Here is an 18,957-nt window from a genome sequence, read left to right on the forward strand (position 1 = left end):
CTGGGACTCACGTCTGAGCATACCCAGCCCACTCGGGGTGAAAATTGCAAAAAACACAGTTGATGGACAGAATGTAGAACAATGTCATACATTCACCCCAGTACAAAGATCTGGGCCTAAATCCATCGTTTTTTTGCACTCCACACCACCCTAGGTTAGACACTGGCTATATGCAAATCAGCTCTGACCCTGTGCCTCATGGGAACAGTCCAGTCCGAACTACCAAGCCATGTCTTTCCCAGACCGGAATCAAGCATCCAAGGACCGGTTTCTGGCTATCAGCCTTCATCAGCCTGGATAGCTTGACTCCAGTGGTGTGGAGAGCCTGGGACTCACGTCTGAGCATACCCAGCCCACTCGGGGTGAAAATTGCAAAAAACACAGTTGATGGACAGAATGTAGAACAATGTCATACATTCACCCCAGTACAAAGATCTGGGCCTAAATCCATCGTTTTTTTGCACTCCACACCACCCTAGGTTAGACACTGGCTATATGCAAATCAGCTCTGACCCTGTGCCTCATGGGAACAGTCCAGTCCGAACTACCAAGCCATGTCTTTCCCAGACCGGAATCAAGCATCCAAGGACCGGTTTCTGGCTATCAGCCTTCATCAGCCTGGATAGCTTGACTCCAGTGGTGTGGAGAGCCTGGGACTCACGTCTGAGCATACCCAGCCCACTCGGGGTGAAAATTGCAAAAAACACAGTTGATGGACAGAATGTAGAACAATGTCATACATTCACCCCAGTACAAAGATCTGGGCCTAAATCCATCGTTTTTTTTGCACTCCACACCACCCTAGGTTAGACACTGGCTATATGCAAATCAGCTCTGACCCTGTGCCTCATGGGAACAGTCCAGTCCGAACTACCAAGCCATGTCTTTCCCAGACCGGAATCAAGCATCCAAGGACCGGTTTCTGGCTATCAGCCTTCATCAGCCTGGATAGCTTGACTCCAGTGGTGTGGAGAGCCTGGGACTCACGTCTGAGCATACCCAGCCCACTCGGGGTGAAAATTGCAAAAAACACAGTTGATGGACAGAATGTAGAACAATGTCATACATTCACCCCAGTACAAAGATCTGGGCCTAAATCCATCATATTTTTTGCACTCCACACCACCCTAGGTTAGACACTGGCTATATGCAAATCAGCTCTGACCCTGTGCCTCATTGGAACAGTCCAGTCCGAACTACCAAGCCATGTCTTTCCCAGACCGGAATCAAGCATCCAAGGACCGGTTTCTGGCTATCAGCCTTCATCAGCCTGGATAGCTTGACTCCAGTGGTGTGGAGAGCCTGGGACTCACGTCTGAGCATACCCAGCCCACTCGGGGTGAAAATTGCAAAAAACACAGTTGATGGACAGAATGTAGAACAATGTCATACATTCACCCCAGTACAAAGATCTGGGCCTAAATCCATCGTTTGTTTGCACTCCACACCACCCTAGGTTAGACACTGGCTATATGCAAATCAGCTCTGACCCTGTGCCTCATGGGAACAGTCCAGTCCGAACTACCAAGCCATGTCTTTCCCAGACCGGAATCAAGCATCCAAGGACCGGTTTCTGGCTATCAGCCTTCATCAGCCTGGATAGCTTGACTCCAGTGGTGTGGAGAGCCTGGGACTCACGTCTGAGCATACCCAGCCCACTCGGGGTGAAAATTGCAAAAAACACAGTTGATGGACAGAATGTAGAACAATGTCATACATTCACCCCAGTACAAAGATCTGGGCCTAAATCCGTCGTTTTTTTGCACTCCACACCACCCTAGGTTAGACACTGGCTATATGCAAATCAGCTCTGACCCTGTGCCTCATGGGAACAGTCCAGTCCGAACTACCAAGCCATGTCTTTCCCAGACCGGAATCAAGCATCCAAGGACCGGTTTCTGGCTATCAGCCTTCATCAGCCTGGATAGCTTGACTCCAGTGGTGTGGAGAGCCTGGGACTCACGTCTGAGCATACCCAGCCCACTCGGGGTGAAAATTGCAAAAAACACAGTTGATGGACAGAATGTAGAACAATGTCATACATTCACCCCAGTACAAAGATCTGGGCCTAAATCCATCGTTTTTTTGCACTCCACACCACCCTAGGTTAGACACTGGATATATGCAAATCAGCTCTGACCCTGTGCCTCATTGGAACAGTCCAGTCCGAACTACCAAGCCATGTCTTTCCCAGACCGGAATCAAGCATCCAAGGACCGGTTTCTGGCTATCAGCCTTCATCAGCCTGGATAGCTTGACTCCAGTGGTGTGGAGAGCCTGGGACTCACGTCTGAGCATACCCAGCCCACTCGGGGTGAAAATTGCAAAAAACACAGTTGATGGACAGAATGTAGAACAATGTCATACATTCACCCCAGTACAAAGATCTGGGCCTAAATCCATCGTTTTTTTGCACTCCACACCACCCTAGGTTAGACACTGGATATATGCAAATCAGCTCTGACCCTGTGCCTCATTGGAACAGTCCAGTCCGAACTACCAAGCCATGTCTTTCCCAGACCGGAATCAAGCATCCAAGGACCGGTTTCTGGCTATCAGCCTTCATCAGCCTGGATACCTTGACTCCAGTGGTGTGGAGAGCCTGGGACTCACGTCTGAGCATACCCAGCCCACTCGGGGTGAAAATTGCAAAAAACACAGTTGATGGACAGAATGTAGAACAATGTCATACATTCACCCCAGTACAAAGATCTGGGCCTAAATCCATCGTTTTTTTGCACTCCACACCACCCTAGGTTAGACACTGGCTATATGCAAATCAGCTCTGACCCTGTGCCTCATGGGAACAGTCCAGTCCGAACTACCAAGCCATGTCTTTCCCAGACCGGAATCAAGCATCCAAGGACCGGTTTCTGGCTATCAGCCTTCATCAGCCTGGATAGCTTGACTCCAGTGGTGTGGAGAGCCTGGGACTCACGCCTGAGCATACCCAGCCCACTCGGGGTGAAAATTGCAAAAAACACAGTTGATGGACAGAATGTAGAACAATGTCATACATTCACCCCAGTACAAAGATCTGGGCCTAAATCCATCGTTTTTTTGCACTCCACACCACCCTAGGTTAGACACTGGCTATATGCAAATCAGCTCTGACCCTGTGCCTCATGGGAACAGTCCAGTCCGAACTACCAAGCCATGTCTTTCCCAGACCGGAATCAAGCATCCAAGGACCGGTTTCTGGCTATCAGCCTTCATCAGCCTGGATAGCTTGACTCCAGTGGTGTGGAGAGCCTGGGACTCACGTCTGAGCATACCCAGCCCACTCGGGGTGAAAATTGCAACAAACACAGTTGATGGACAGAATGTAGAACAATGTCATACATTCACCCCAGTACAAAGATCTGGGCCTAAATCCATCGTTTTTTTTGCACTCCACACCACCCTAGGTTAGACACTGGCTATATTCAAATCAGCTCTGACCCTGTGCCTCATGGGAACAGTCCAGTCCGAACTACCAAGCCATGTCTTTCCCAGACCGGAATCAAGCATCCAAGGACCGGTTTCTGGCTATCAGCCTTCATCAGCCTGGATAGCTTGACTCCAGTGGTGTGGAGAGCCTGGGACTCACGTCTGAGCATACCCAGCCCACTCGGGGTGAAAATTGCAAAAAACACAGTTGATGGACAGAATGTAGAACAATGTCATACATTCACCCCAGTACAAAGATCTGGGCCTAAATCCATCGTTTTTTTGCACTCCACACCACCCTAGGTTAGACACTGGCTATATGCAAATCAGCTCTGACCCTGTGCCTCATGGGAACAGTCCAGTCCGAACTACCAAGCCATGTCTTTCCCAGACCGGAATCAAACATCCAAGGACCGGTTTCTGGCTATCAGCCTTCATCAGCCTGGATAGCTTGACTCCAGTGGTGTGGAGAGCCTGGGACTCACGTCTGAGCATACCCAGCCCACTCGGGGTGAAAATTGCAAAAAACACAGTTGATGGACAGAATGTAGAACAATGTCATACATTCACCCCAGTACAAAGATATGGGCCTAAATCCATCGTTTTCTTGCACTCCACACCACCCTAGGCTAGACACTGGCTATATGCAAATCAGCTCTGACCCTGTGCCTCATGGGAACAGTCCAGTCCGAAATACCAAGCCATGTCTTTCCCAGACCGGAATCAAGCATCCAAGGACCGGTTTCTGGCTATCAGCCTTCATCAGCCTGGATAGCTTGACTCCAGTGGTGTGGAGAGCCTGGGACTCACGTCTGAGCATACCCAGCCCACTCGGGGTGAAAATTGCAAAAAACACAGTTGATGGACAGAATGTAGAACAATGTCATACATTCACCCCAGTACAAAGATCTGGGCCTAAATCCATCGTTTGTTTGCACTCCACACCACCCTAGGTTAGACACTGGCTATATGCAAATCAGCTCTGACCCTGTGCCTCATGGGAACAGTCCAGTCCGAACTACCAAGCCATGTCTTTCCCAGACCGGAATCAAGCATCCAAGGACCGGTTTCTGGCTATCAGCCTTCATCAGCCTGGATAGCTTGACTCCAGTGGTGTGGAGAGCCTGGGACTCACGTCTGAGCATACCCAGCCCACTCGGGGTGAAAATTGCAAAAAACACAGTTGATGGACAGATTGTAGAACAATGTCATACATTCACCCCAGTACAAAGATCTGGGCCTAAATCCGTCGTTTTTTTGCACTCCACACCACCCTAGGTTAGACACTGGCTATATGCAAATCAGCTCTGACCCTGTGCCTCATGGGAACAGTCCAGTGCGAACTACCAAGCCATGTCTTTCCCAGACCGGAATCAAGCATCAAAGGACCGGTTTCTGGCTATCAGCCTTCATCAGCCTGGATAGCTTGACTCCAGTGGTGTGGAGAGCCTGGGACTCACGTCTGAGCATACCCAGCCCACTCGGGGTGAAAATTGCAAAAAACACAGTTGATGGACAGAATGTAGAACAATGTCATACATTCACCCCAGTACAAAGATCTGGGCCTAAATCCATCATTTTTTTGCACTCCACACCACCCTAGGTTAGACACTGGCTATATGAAAATTAGCTCTGACCCTGTGCCTCATGGGAACAGTCCAGTCCGAACTACCAAGCCATGTCTTTCCCAGACCGGAATCAAGCATCCAAGGACCGGTTTCTGGCTATCAGCCTTCATCGGCCTGGATAGCTTGACTCCATTGGTGTGGAGAGCCTGGGACTCACGTCTGAGCATACCCAGCCCACTCGGGGTGAAAATTGCAAAAAACACAGTTGATGGACAGAATGTAGAACAATGTCATACATTCACCCCAGTACAAAGATCTGTGCCTAAATCCATCGTTTTTTTGCACTCCACACCACCCTAGGTTAGACACTGGCTATATGCAAATCAGCTCTGACCCTGTGCCTCATGGGAACAGTCCAGTCCGAACTACCAAGCCATGCTTTCCCAGACCGGAATCAAGCATACAAGGACCGGTTTCTGGCTATCAGCCTTCATCAGCCTGGATAGCTTGACTCCAGTGGTGTGGAGAGCCTGGGACTCACGTCTGAGCATACCCAGCCCACTCGGGGTGAAAATTGCAAAAAACACAGTTGATGGACAGAATGTAGAACAATGTCATACATTCACCCCAGTACAAAGATCTGGGCCTAAATCCATCGTTTTTTTTGCACTCCACACCACCCTAGGTTAGACACTGGCTATATGCAAACCAGCTCGGACCCTGTGCCTCATGGGAACAGTCCAGTCCGAACTACCAAGCCATGTCTTTCCCAGACCGGAATCAAGCATCCAAGGACCGGTTTCTGGCTATCAGCCTTCATCAGCCTGGATAGCTTGACTCCAGTGGTGTGGAGAGCCTGGGACTCACGTCTGAGCATACCCAGCCCACTCGGGGTGAAAATTGCAAAAAACACAGTTGATGGACAGAATGTAGAACAATGTCATACATTCACCCCAGTACAAAGATCTGGGCCTAAATCCATCGTTTTTTTGCACTCCACACCACCCTAGGTTAGACACTGGCTATATGCAAATCAGCTCTGACCCTGTGCCTCATGGGAACAGTCCAGTCCGAACTACCAAGCCATGTCTTTCCCAGACCGGAATCAAGCATCCAAGGACCGGTTTCTGGCTATCAGCCTTCATCAGCCTGGATAGCTTGACTCCAGTGGTGTGGAGAGCCTGGGACTCACGTCTGAGCATACCCAGCCCACTCGGGGTGAAAATTGCAAAAAACACAGTTGATGGACAGAATGTAGAACAATGTCATACATTCACCCCAGTACAAAGATCTGGGCCTAAATCCATCGTTTTTTTGCACTCCACACCACCCTAGGTTAGACACTGGCTATATGCAAATCAGCTCTGACCCTGTGCCTCATGGGAACAGTCCAGTCCGAACTACCAAGCCATGTCTTTCCCAGACCGGAATCAAGCATCCAAGGACCGGTTTCTGGCTATCAGCCTTCATCAGCCTGGATAGCTTGACTCCAGTGGTGTGGAGAGCCTGGGACTCACGCCTGAGCATACCCAGCCCACTCGGGGTGAAAATTGCAAAAAACACAGTTGATGGACAGAATGTAGAACAATGTCATACATTCACCCCAGTACAAAGATCTGGGCCTAAATCCATCGTTTTTTTGCACTCCACACCACCCTAGGTTAGACACTGGCTATATGCAAATTAGCTCTGACCCTGTGCCTCATGGGAACAGTCCAGTCCGAACTACCAAGCCATGTCTTTCCCAGACCGGAATCAAGCATCCAAGGACCGGTTTCTGGCTATCAGCCTTCATCAGCCTGGATAGCTTGACTCCAGTGGTGTGGAGAGCCTGGGACTCACGCCTGAGCATACCCAGCCCACTCGGGGTGAAAATTGCAAAAAACACAGTTGATGGACAGAATGTAGAACAATGTCATACATTCACCCCAGTACAAAGATCTGGGCCTAAATCCATCGTTTTTTTGCACTCCACACCACCCTAGGTTAGACACTGGCTATATGCAAATCAGCTCTGACCCTGTGCCTCATGGGAACAGTCCAGTCCGAACTACCAAGCCATGTCTTTCCCAGACCGGAATCAAGCATCCAAGGACCGGTTTCTGGCTATCAGCCTTCATCAGCCTGGATAGCTTGACTCCAGTGGTGTGGAGAGCCTGGGACTCACGTCTGAGCATACCCAGCCCACTCGGGGTGAAAATTGCAACAAACACAGTTGATGGACAGAATGTAGAACAATGTCATACATTCACCCCAGTACAAAGATCTGGGCCTAAATCCATCGTTTTTTTTGCACTCCACACCACCCTAGGTTAGACACTGGCTATATTCAAATCAGCTCTGACCCTGTGCCTCATGGGAACAGTCCAGTCCGAACTACCAAGCCATGTCTTTCCCAGACCGGAATCAAGCATCCAAGGACCGGTTTCTGGCTATCAGCCTTCATCAGCCTGGATAGCTTGACTCCAGTGGTGTGGAGAGCCTGGGACTCACGTCTGAGCATACCCAGCCCACTCGGGGTGAAAATTGCAAAAAACACAGTTGATGGACAGAATGTAGAACAATGTCATACATTCACCCCAGTACAAAGATCTGGGCCTAAATCCATCGTTTTTTTGCACTCCACACCACCCTAGGTTAGACACTGGCTATATGCAAATCAGCTCTGACCCTGTGCCTCATGGGAACAGTCCAGTCCGAACTACCAAGCCATGTCTTTCCCAGACCGGAATCAAACATCCAAGGACCGGTTTCTGGCTATCAGCCTTCATCAGCCTGGATAGCTTGACTCCAGTGGTGTGGAGAGCCTGGGACTCACGTCTGAGCATACCCAGCCCACTCGGGGTGAAAATTGCAAAAAACACAGTTGATGGACAGAATGTAGAACAATGTCATACATTCACCCCAGTACAAAGATATGGGCCTAAATCCATCGTTTTCTTGCACTCCACACCACCCTAGGCTAGACACTGGCTATATGCAAATCAGCTCTGACCCTGTGCCTCATGGGAACAGTCCAGTCCGAAATACCAAGCCATGTCTTTCCCAGACCGGAATCAAGCATCCAAGGACCGGTTTCTGGCTATCAGCCTTCATCAGCCTGGATAGCTTGACTCCAGTGGTGTGGAGAGCCTGGGACTCACGTCTGAGCATACCCAGCCCACTCGGGGTGAAAATTGCAAAAAACACAGTTGATGGACAGAATGTAGAACAATGTCATACATTCACCCCAGTACAAAGATCTGGGCCTAAATCCATCGTTTGTTTGCACTCCACACCACCCTAGGTTAGACACTGGCTATATGCAAATCAGCTCTGACCCTGTGCCTCATGGGAACAGTCCAGTCCGAACTACCAAGCCATGTCTTTCCCAGACCGGAATCAAGCATCCAAGGACCGGTTTCTGGCTATCAGCCTTCATCAGCCTGGATAGCTTGACTCCAGTGGTGTGGAGAGCCTGGGACTCACGTCTGAGCATACCCAGCCCACTCGGGGTGAAAATTGCAAAAAACACAGTTGATGGACAGAATGTAGAACAATGTCATACATTCACCCCAGTACAAAGATCTGGGCCTAAATCCGTCGTTTTTTTGCACTCCACACCACCCTAGGTTAGACACTGGCTATATGCAAATCAGCTCTGACCCTGTGCCTCATGGGAACAGTCCAGTGCGAACTACCAAGCCATGTCTTTCCCAGACCGGAATCAAGCATCAAAGGACCGGTTTCTGGCTATCAGCCTTCATCAGCCTGGATAGCTTGACTCCAGTGGTGTGGAGAGCCTGGGACTCACGTCTGAGCATACCCAGCCCACTCGGGGTGAAAATTGCAAAAAACACAGTTGATGGACAGAATGTAGAACAATGTCATACATTCACCCCAGTACAAAGATCTGGGCCTAAATCCATCATTTTTTTGCACTCCACACCACCCTAGGTTAGACACTGGCTATATGAAAATTAGCTCTGACCCTGTGCCTCATGGGAACAGTCCAGTCCGAACTACCAAGCCATGTCTTTCCCAGACCGGAATCAAGCATCCAAGGACCGGTTTCTGGCTATCAGCCTTCATCGGCCTGGATAGCTTGACTCCATTGGTGTGGAGAGCCTGGGACTCACGTCTGAGCATACCCAGCCCACTCGGGGTGAAAATTGCAAAAAACACAGTTGATGGACAGAATGTAGAACAATATCATACATTCACCCCAGTACAAAGATCTGTGCCTAAATCCATCGTTTTTTTGCACTCCACACCACCCTAGGTTAGACACTGGCTATATGCAAATCAGCTCTGACCCTGTGCCTCATGGGAACAGGCCAGTCCGAACTACCAAGCCATGCTTTCCCAGACCGGAATCAAGCATACAAGGACCGGTTTCTGGCTATCAGCCTTCATCAGCCTGGATAGCTTGACTCCAGTGGTGTGGAGAGCCTGGGACTCACGTCTGAGCATACCCAGCCCACTCGGGGTGAAAATTGCAAAAAACACAGTTGATGGACAGAATGTAGAACAATGTCATACATTCACCCCAGTACAAAGATCTGGGCCTAAATCCATCGTTTTTTTTGCACTCCACACCACCCTAGGTTAGACACTGGCTATATGCAAACCAGCTCGGACCCTGTGCCTCATGGGAACAGTCCAGTCCGAACTACCAAGCCATGTCTTTCCCAGACCGGAATCAAGCATCCAAGGACCGGTTTCTGGCTATCAGCCTTCATCAGCCTGGATAGCTTGACTCCAGTGGTGTGGAGAGCCTGGGACTCACGTCTGAGCATACCCAGCCCACTCGGGGTGAAAATTGCAAAAAACACAGTTGATGGACAGAATGTAGAACAATGTCATACATTCACCCCAGTACAAAGATCTGGGCCTAAATCCATCGTTTTTTTGCACTCCACACCACCCTAGGTTAGACACTGGCTATATGCAAATCAGCTCTGACCCTGTGCCTCATGGGAACAGTCCAGTCCGAACTACCAAGCCATGTCTTTCCCAGACCGGAATCAAGCATCCAAGGACCGGTTTCTGGCTATCAGCCTTCATCAGCCTGGATAGCTTGACTCCAGTGGTGTGGAGAGCCTGGGACTCACGTCTGAGCATACCCAGCCCACTCGGGGTGAAAATTGCAAAAAACACAGTTGATGGACAGAATGTAGAACAATGTCATACATTCACCCCAGTACAAAGATCTGGGCCTAAATCCATTGTTTTTTTGCACTCCACACCACCCTAGGTTAGACACTGGCTATATGCAAATCAGCTCTGACCCTGTGCCTCATGGGAACAGTCCAGTCCAAACTACCAAGCCATGTCTTTCCCAGACCGGAATCAAGCATCCAAGGACCGGATTCTGGCTATCAGCCTTCATCAGCCTGGATAGCTTGACTCCAGTGGTGTGGAGAGTCTGGGACTCACGTCTGAGCATACCCAGCCCACTCGGGGTGAAAATTGCAAAAAACACAGTTGATGGACAGAATGTAGAACAATGTCATACATTCACCCCAGTACAAAGATCTGGGCCTAAATCCATCGTTTTTCTGCACTCCACACCACCCTAGGTTAGACACTGGCTATATGCAAATCAGCTCTGACCCTGTGCCTCATGGGAACAGTCCAGTCCGAACTACCAAGCCATGTCTTTCCCAGACCGGAATCAAGCATCCAAGGACCGGTTTCTGGCTATCAGCCTTCATCAGCCTGGATAGCTTGACTCCAGTGGTGTGGAGAGCCTGGGACTCACGTCTGAGCATACCCAGCCCACTCGGGGTGAAAATTGCAAAAAACACAGTTGATGGACAGAATGTAGAACAATGTCATACATTCACCCCAGTACAAAGATCTGGGCCTAAATCCATCGTTTTTTTGCACTCCACACCACCCTAGGTTAGACACTGGCTATATGCAAATCAGCTCTGACCCTGTGCCTCATGGGAACAGTCCAGTCCGAACTACCAAGCCATGTCTTTCCCAGACCGGAATCAAGCATCCAAGGACCGGTTTCTGGCTATCAGCCTTCATCAGCCTGGATAGCTTGACTCCAGTGGTGTGGAGAGCCTGGGACTCACGTCTGAGCATACCCAGCCCACTCGGGGTGAAAATTGCAAAAAACACAGTTGATGGACAGAATGTAGAACAATGTCATACATTCACCCCAGTACAAAGATCTGGGCCTAAATCCATCGTTTTTTTGCACTCCACACCACCCTAGGTTAGACACTGGCTATATGCAAATCAGCTCTGACCCTGTGCCTCATGGGAACAGTCCAGTCCGAACTACCAAGCCATGTCTTTCCCAGACCGGAATCAAGCATCCAAGGACCGGTTTCTGGCTATCAGCCTTCATCAGCCTGGATAGCTTGACTCCAGTGGTGTGGAGAGCCTGGGACTCACGTCTGAGCATACCCAGCCCACTCGGGGTGAAAATTGCAAAAAACACAGTTGATGGACAGAATGTAGAACAATGTCATACATTCACCCCAGTACAAAGATCTGGGCCTAAATCCATCGTTTTTTTGCACTCCACACCACCCTAGGTTAGACACTGGCTATATGCAAATCAGCTCTGACCCTGTGCCTCATGGGAACAGTCCAGTCCGAACTACCAAGCCATGTCTTTCCCAGACCGGAATCAAACATCCAAGGACCGGTTTCTGGCTATCAGCCTTCATCAGCCTGGATAGCTTGACTCCAGTGGTGTGGAGAGCCTGGGACTCACGTCTGAGCATACCCAGCCCACTCGGGGTGAAAATTGCAAAAAACACAGTTGATGGACAGAATGTAGAACAATGTCATACATTCACCCCAGTACAAAGATATGGGCCTAAATCCATCGTTTTCTTGCACTCCACACCACCCTAGGCTAGACACTGGCTATATGCAAATCAGCTCTGACCCTGTGCCTCATGGGAACAGTCCAGTCCGAAATACCAAGCCATGTCTTTCCCAGACCGGAATCAAGCATCCAAGGACCGGTTTCTGGCTATCAGCCTTCATCAGCCTGGATAGCTTGACTCCAGTGGTGTGGAGAGCCTGGGACTCACGTCTGAGCATACCCAGCCCACTCGGGGTGAAAATTGCAAAAAACACAGTTGATGGACAGAATGTAGAACAATGTCATACATTCACCCCAGTACAAAGATCTGGGCCTAAATCCATCGTTTTTTTGCACTCCACACCACCCTAGGTTAGACACTGGCTATATGCAAATCAGCTCTGACCCTGTGCCTCATGGGAACAGTCCAGTCCGAACTACCAAGCCATGTCTTTCCCAGACCGGAATCAAACATCCAAGGACCGGTTTCTGGCTATCAGCCTTCATCAGCCTGGATAGCTTGACTCCAGTGGTGTGGAGAGCCTGGGACTCACGTCTGAGCATACCCAGCCCACTCGGGGTGAAAATTGCAAAAAACACAGTTGATGGACAGAATGTAGAACAATGTCATACATTCACCCCAGTACAAAGATCTGGGCCTAAATCCATCGTTTTCTTGCACTCCACACCACCCTAGGCTAGACACTGGCTATATGCAAATCAGCTCTGACCCTGTGCCTCATGGGAACAGTCCAGTCCGAAATACCAAGCCATGTCTTTCCCAGACCGGAATCAAGCATCCAAGGACCGGTTTCTGGCTATCAGCCTTCATCAGCCTGGATAGCTTGACTCCAGTGGTGTGGAGAGCCTGGGACTCACGTCTGAGCATACCCAGCCCACTCGGGGTGAAAATTGCAAAAAACACAGTTGATGGACAGAATGTAGAACAATGTCATACATTCACCCCAGTACAAAGATCTGGGCCTAAATCCATCGTTTGTTTGCACTCCACACCACCCTAGGTTAGACACTGGCTATATGCAAATCAGCTCTGACCCTGTGCCTCATGGGAACAGTCCAGTCCGAACTACCAAGCCATGTCTTTCCCAGACCGGAATCAAGCATCCAAGGACCGGTTTCTGGCTATCAGCCTTCATCAGCCTGGATAGCTTGACTCCAGTGGTGTGGAGAGCCTGGGACTCACGTCTGAGCATACCCAGCCCACTCGGGGTGAAAATTGCAAAAAACACAGTTGATGGACAGAATGTAGAACAATGTCATACATTCACCCCAGTACAAAGATCTGGGCCTAAATCCGTCGTTTTTTTGCACTCCACACCACCCTAGGTTAGACACTGGCTATATGCAAATCAGCTCTGACCCTGTGCCTCATGGGAACAGTCCAGTCCGAACTACCAAGCCATGTCTTTCCCAGACCGGAATCAAGCATCCAAGGACCGGTTTCTGGCTATCAGCCTTCATCAGCCTGGATAGCTTGACTCCAGTGGTGTGGAGAGCCTGGGACTCACGTCTGAGCATACCCAGCCCACTCGGGGTGAAAATTGCAAAAAACACAGTTGATGGACAGAATGTAGAACAATGTCATACATTCACCCCAGTACAAAGATCTGGGCCTAAATCCATCGTTTTTTTGCACTCCACACCACCCTAGGTTAGACACTGGATATATGCAAATCAGCTCTGACCCTGTGCCTCATTGGAACAGTCCAGTCCGAACTACCAAGCCATGTCTTTCCCAGACCGGAATCAAGCATCCAAGTACCGGTTTCTGGCTATCAGCCTTCATCAGCCTGGATAGCTTGACTCCAGTGGTGTGGAGAGCCTGGGACTCACGTCTGAGCATACCCAGCCCACTCGGGGTGAAAATTGCAAAAAACACAGTTGATGGACAGAATGTAGAACAATGTCATACATTCACCCCAGTACAAAGATCTGGGCCTAAATCCATCGTTTTTTTGCACTCCACACCACCCTAGGTTAGACACTGGATATATGCAAATCAGCTCTGACCCTGTGCCTCATTGGAACAGTCCAGTCCGAACTACCAAGCCATGTCTTTCCCAGACCGGAATCAAGCATCCAAGGACCGGTTTCTGGCTATCAGCCTTCATCAGCCTGGATAGCTTGACTCCAGTGGTGTGGAGAGCCTGGGACTCACGTCTGAGCATACCCAGCCCACTCGGGGTGAAAATTGCAAAAAACACAGTTGATGGACAGAATGTAGAACAATGTCATACATTCACCCCAGTACAAAGATCTGGGCCTAAATCCATCGTTTTTTTGCACTCCACACCACCCTAGGTTAGACACTGGCTATATGCAAATCAGCTCTGACCCTGTGCCTCATGGGAACAGTCCAGTCCGAACTACCAAGCCATGTCTTTCCCAGACCGGAATCAAGCATCCAAGGACCGGTTTCTGGCTATCAGCCTTCATCAGCCTGGATAGCTTGACTCCAGTGGTGTGGAGAGCCTGGGACTCACGCCTGAGCATACCCAGCCCACTCGGGGTGAAAATTGCAAAAAACACAGTTGATGGACAGAATGTAGAACAATGTCATACATTCACCCCAGTACAAAGATCTGGGCCTAAATCCATCGTTTTTTTGCACTCCACACCACCCTAGGTTAGACACTGGCTATATGCAAATCAGCTCTGACCCTGTGCCTCATGGGAACAGTCCAGTCCGAACTACCAAGCCATGTCTTTCCCAGACCGGAATCAAGCATCCAAGGACCGGTTTCTGGCTATCAGCCTTCATCAGCCTGGATAGCTTGACTCCAGTGGTGTGGAGAGCCTGGGACTCACGTCTGAGCATACCCAGCCCACTCGGGGTGAAAATTGCAACAAACACAGTTGATGGACAGAATGTAGAACAATGTCATACATTCACCCCAGTACAAAGATCTGGGCCTAAATCCATCGTTTTTTTTGCACTCCACACCACCCTAGGTTAGACACTGGCTATATTCAAATCAGCTCTGACCCTGTGCCTCATGGGAACAGTCCAGTCCGAACTACCAAGCCATGTCTTTCCCAGACCGGAATCAAGCATCCAAGGACCGGTTTCTGGCTATCAGCCTTCATCAGCCTGGATAGCTTGACTCCAGTGGTGTGGAGAGCCTGGGACTCACGTCTGAGCATACCCAGCCCACTCGGGGTGAAAATTGCAAAAAACACAGTTGATGGACAGAATGTAGAACAATGTCATACATTCACCCCAGTACAAAGATCTGGGCCTAAATCCATCGTTTTTTTGCACTCCACACCACCCTAGGTTAGACACTGGCTATATGCAAATCAGCTCTGACCCTGTGCCTCATGGGAACAGTCCAGTCCGAACTACCAAGCCATGTCTTTCCCAGACCGGAATCAAACATCCAAGGACCGGTTTCTGGCTATCAGCCTTCATCAGCCTGGATAGCTTGACTCCAGTGGTGTGGAGAGCCTGGGACTCACGTCTGAGCATACCCAGCCCACTCGGGGTGAAAATTGCAAAAAACACAGTTGATGGACAGAATGTAGAACAATGTCATACATTCACCCCAGTACAAAGATCTGGGCCTAAATCCATCGTTTTCTTGCACTCCACACCACCCTAGGCTAGACACTGGCTATATGCAAATCAGCTCTGACCCTGTGCCTCATGGGAACAGTCCAGTCCGAACTACCAAGCCATGTCTTTCCCAGACCGGAATCAAGTATCCAAGGACCGGTTTCTGGCTATCAGCCTTCATCAGCCTGGATAGCTTGACTCCAGTGGTGTGGAGAGCCTGGGACTCACGTCTGAGCATACCCAGCCCACTCGGGGTGAAAATTGCAAAAAACACAGTTGATGGACAGAATGTAGAACAATGTCATACATTCACCCCAGTACAAAGATCTGGGCCTAAATCCATCGTTTTTTTGCACTCCACACCACCCTAGGTTAGACACTGGCTATATGCAAATCAGCTCTGACCCTGTGCCTCATGGGAACAGTCCAGTCCGAACTACCAAGCCATGTCTTTCCCAGACCGGAATCAAGCATCCAAGGACCGGTTTCTGTCTATCAGCCTTCATCAGCCTGGATAGCTTGACTCCAGTGGTGTGGAGAGCCTGGGACTCACGTCTGAGCATACCCAGCCCACTCGGGGTGAAAATTGCAAAAAACACAGTTGATGGACAGAATGTAGAACAATGTCATACATTCACCCCAGTACAAAGATCTGGGCCTAAATCCATCGTTTTTTTGCACTCCACACCACCCTAGGTTAGACACTGGCTATATGCAAATCAGCTCTGACCCTGTGCCTCATGGGAACAGTCCAGTCCGAACTACCAAGCCATGTCTTTCCCAGAACGGAATCAAGCATCCAAGGACCGGTTTCTGGCTATCAGCCTTCATCAGCCTGGATAGCTTGACTCCAGTGGTGTGGAGAGCCTGGGACTCACGTCTGAGCATACCCAGCCCACTCGGGGTGAAAATTGCAAAAAAACAGTTGATGGACAGAATGTAGAACAATGTCATACATTCACCCCAGTACAAAGATCTGGGCCTAAATCCATCGTTTTTTTGCACTCCACACCACCCTAGGTTAGACACTGGCTATATGCAAATCAGCTCTGACCCTGTGCCTCATGGGAACAGTCCAGTCCGAACTACCAAGCCATGTCTTTCCCAGACCGGAATCAAGCATCCAAGGACCGGTTTCTGGCTATCAGCCTTCATCAGCCTGGATAGCTTGACTCCAGTGGTGTAGAGAGCCTGGGACTCACGTCTGAGCATACCCAGCCCACTCGGGGTGAAAATTGCAAAAAACACAGTTGATGGACAGAATGTAGAACAATGTCATACATTCACCCCAGTACAAAGATCTGGGCCTAAATCCATCGTTTTTTTGCACTCCACACCACCCTAGGTTAGACACTGGCTATATGCAAATCAGCTCTGACCCTGTGCCTCATGGGAACAGTCCAGTCCGAAATACCAAGCCATGTCTTTCCCAGACCGGAATCAAGCATCCAAGGACCGGTTTCTGGCTATCAGCCTTCATCAGCCTGGATAGCTTGACTCCAGTGGTGTGGAGAGCCTGGGACTCACGTCTGAGCATACCCAGCCCACTCGGGGTGAAAATTGCAAAAAACACAGTTGATGGACAGAATGTAGAACAATGTCATACATTCACCCCAGTACAAAGATCTGGGCCTAAATCCATCGTTTGTTTGCACTCCACACCACCCTAGGTTAGACACTGGCTATATGCAAATCAGCTCTGACCCTGTGCCTCATGGGAACAGTCCAGTCCGAACTACCAAGCCATGTCTTTCCCAGACCGGAATCAAGCATCCAAGGACCGGTTTCTGGCTATCAGCCTTCATCAGCCTGGATAGCTTGACTCCAGTGGTGTGGAGAGCCTGGGACTCACGTCTGAGCATACCCAGCCCACTCGGGGTGAAAATTGCAAAAAACACAGTTGATGGACAGAATGTAGAACAATGTCATACATTCACCCCAGTACAAAGATCTGGGCCTAAATCCGTCGTTTTTTTGCACTCCACACCACCCTAGGTTAGACACTGGCTATATGCAAATCAGCTCTGACCCTGTGCCTCATGGGAACAGTCCAGTCCGAACTACCAAGCCATGTCTTTCCCAGACCGGAATCAAGCATCCAAGGACCGGTTTCTGGCTATCAGCCTTCATCAGCCTGGATAGCTTGACTCCAGTGGTGTGGAGAGCCTGGGACTCACGTCTGAGCATACCCAGCCCACTCGGGGTGAAAATTGCAAAAAACACAGTTGATGGACAGAATGTAGAACAATGTCATACATTCACCCCAGTACAAAGATCTGGGCCTAAATCCATCGTTTTTTTGCACTCCACACCACCCTAGGTTAGACACTGGATATATGCAAATCAGCTCTGACCCTGTGCCTCATTGGAACAGTCCAGTCCGAACTACCAAGCCATGTCTTTCCCAGACCGGAATCAAGCATCCAAGTACCGGTTTCTGGCTATCAGCCTTCATCAGCCTGGATAGCTTGACTCCAGTGGTGTGGAGAGCCTGGGACTCACGTCTGAGCATACCCAGCCCACTCGGGGTGAAAATTGCAAAAAACACAGTTGATGGACAGAATGTAGAACAATGTCATACATTCACCCCAGTACAAAGATCTGGGCCTAAATCCATCGTTTTTTTGCACTCCACACCACCCTAGGTTAGACACTGGATATATGCAAATCAGCTCTGACCCTGTGCCTCATTGGAACAGTCCAGTCCGAACTACCAAGCCATGTCTTTCCCAGACCGGAATCAAGCATCCAAGGACCGGTTTCTGGCTATCAGCCTTCATCAGCCTGGATAGCTTGACTCCAGTGGTGTGGAGAGCCTGGGACTCACGTCTGAGCATACCCAGCCCACTCGGGGTGAAAATTGCAAAAAACACAGTTGATGGACAGAATGTAGAACAATGTCATACATTCACCCCAGTACAAAGATCTGGGCCTAAATCCATCGTTTTTTTGCACTCCACACCACCCTAGGTTAGACACTGGCTATATGCAAATCAGCTCTGACCCTGTGCCTCATGGGAACAGTCCAGTCCGAACTACCAAGCCATGTCTTTCCCAGACCGGAATCAAGCATCCAAGGACCGGTTTCTGGCTATCAGCCTTCATCAGCCTGGATAGCTTGACTCCAGTGGTGTGGAGAGCCTGGGACTCACGCCTGAGCATACCCAGCCCACTCGGGGTGAAAATTGCAAAAAACACAGTTGATGGACAGAATGTAGAACAATGTCATACATTCACCCCAGTACAAAGATCTGGGCCTAAATCCATCGTTTTTTTGCACTCCACACCACCCTAGGTTAGACACTGGCTATATGCAAATCAGCTCTGACCCTGTGCCTCATGGGAACAGTCCAGTCCGAACTACCAAGCCATGTCTTTCCCAGACCGGAATCAAGCATCCAAGGACCGGTTTCTGGCTATCAGCCTTCATCAGCCTGGATAGCTTGACTCCAGTGGTGTGGAGAGCCTGGGACTCACGTCTGAGCATACCCAGCCCACTCGGGGTGAAAATTGCAACAAACACAGTTGATGGACAGAATGTAGAACAATGTCATACATTCACCCCAGTA

The sequence above is a fragment of the Lissotriton helveticus genome, chromosome 1_1, assembly GCF_964261635.1.
Source record: "Lissotriton helveticus chromosome 1_1, aLisHel1.1, whole genome shotgun sequence".
Lineage (NCBI taxonomy): Eukaryota > Metazoa > Chordata > Amphibia > Caudata > Salamandridae > Lissotriton > Lissotriton helveticus.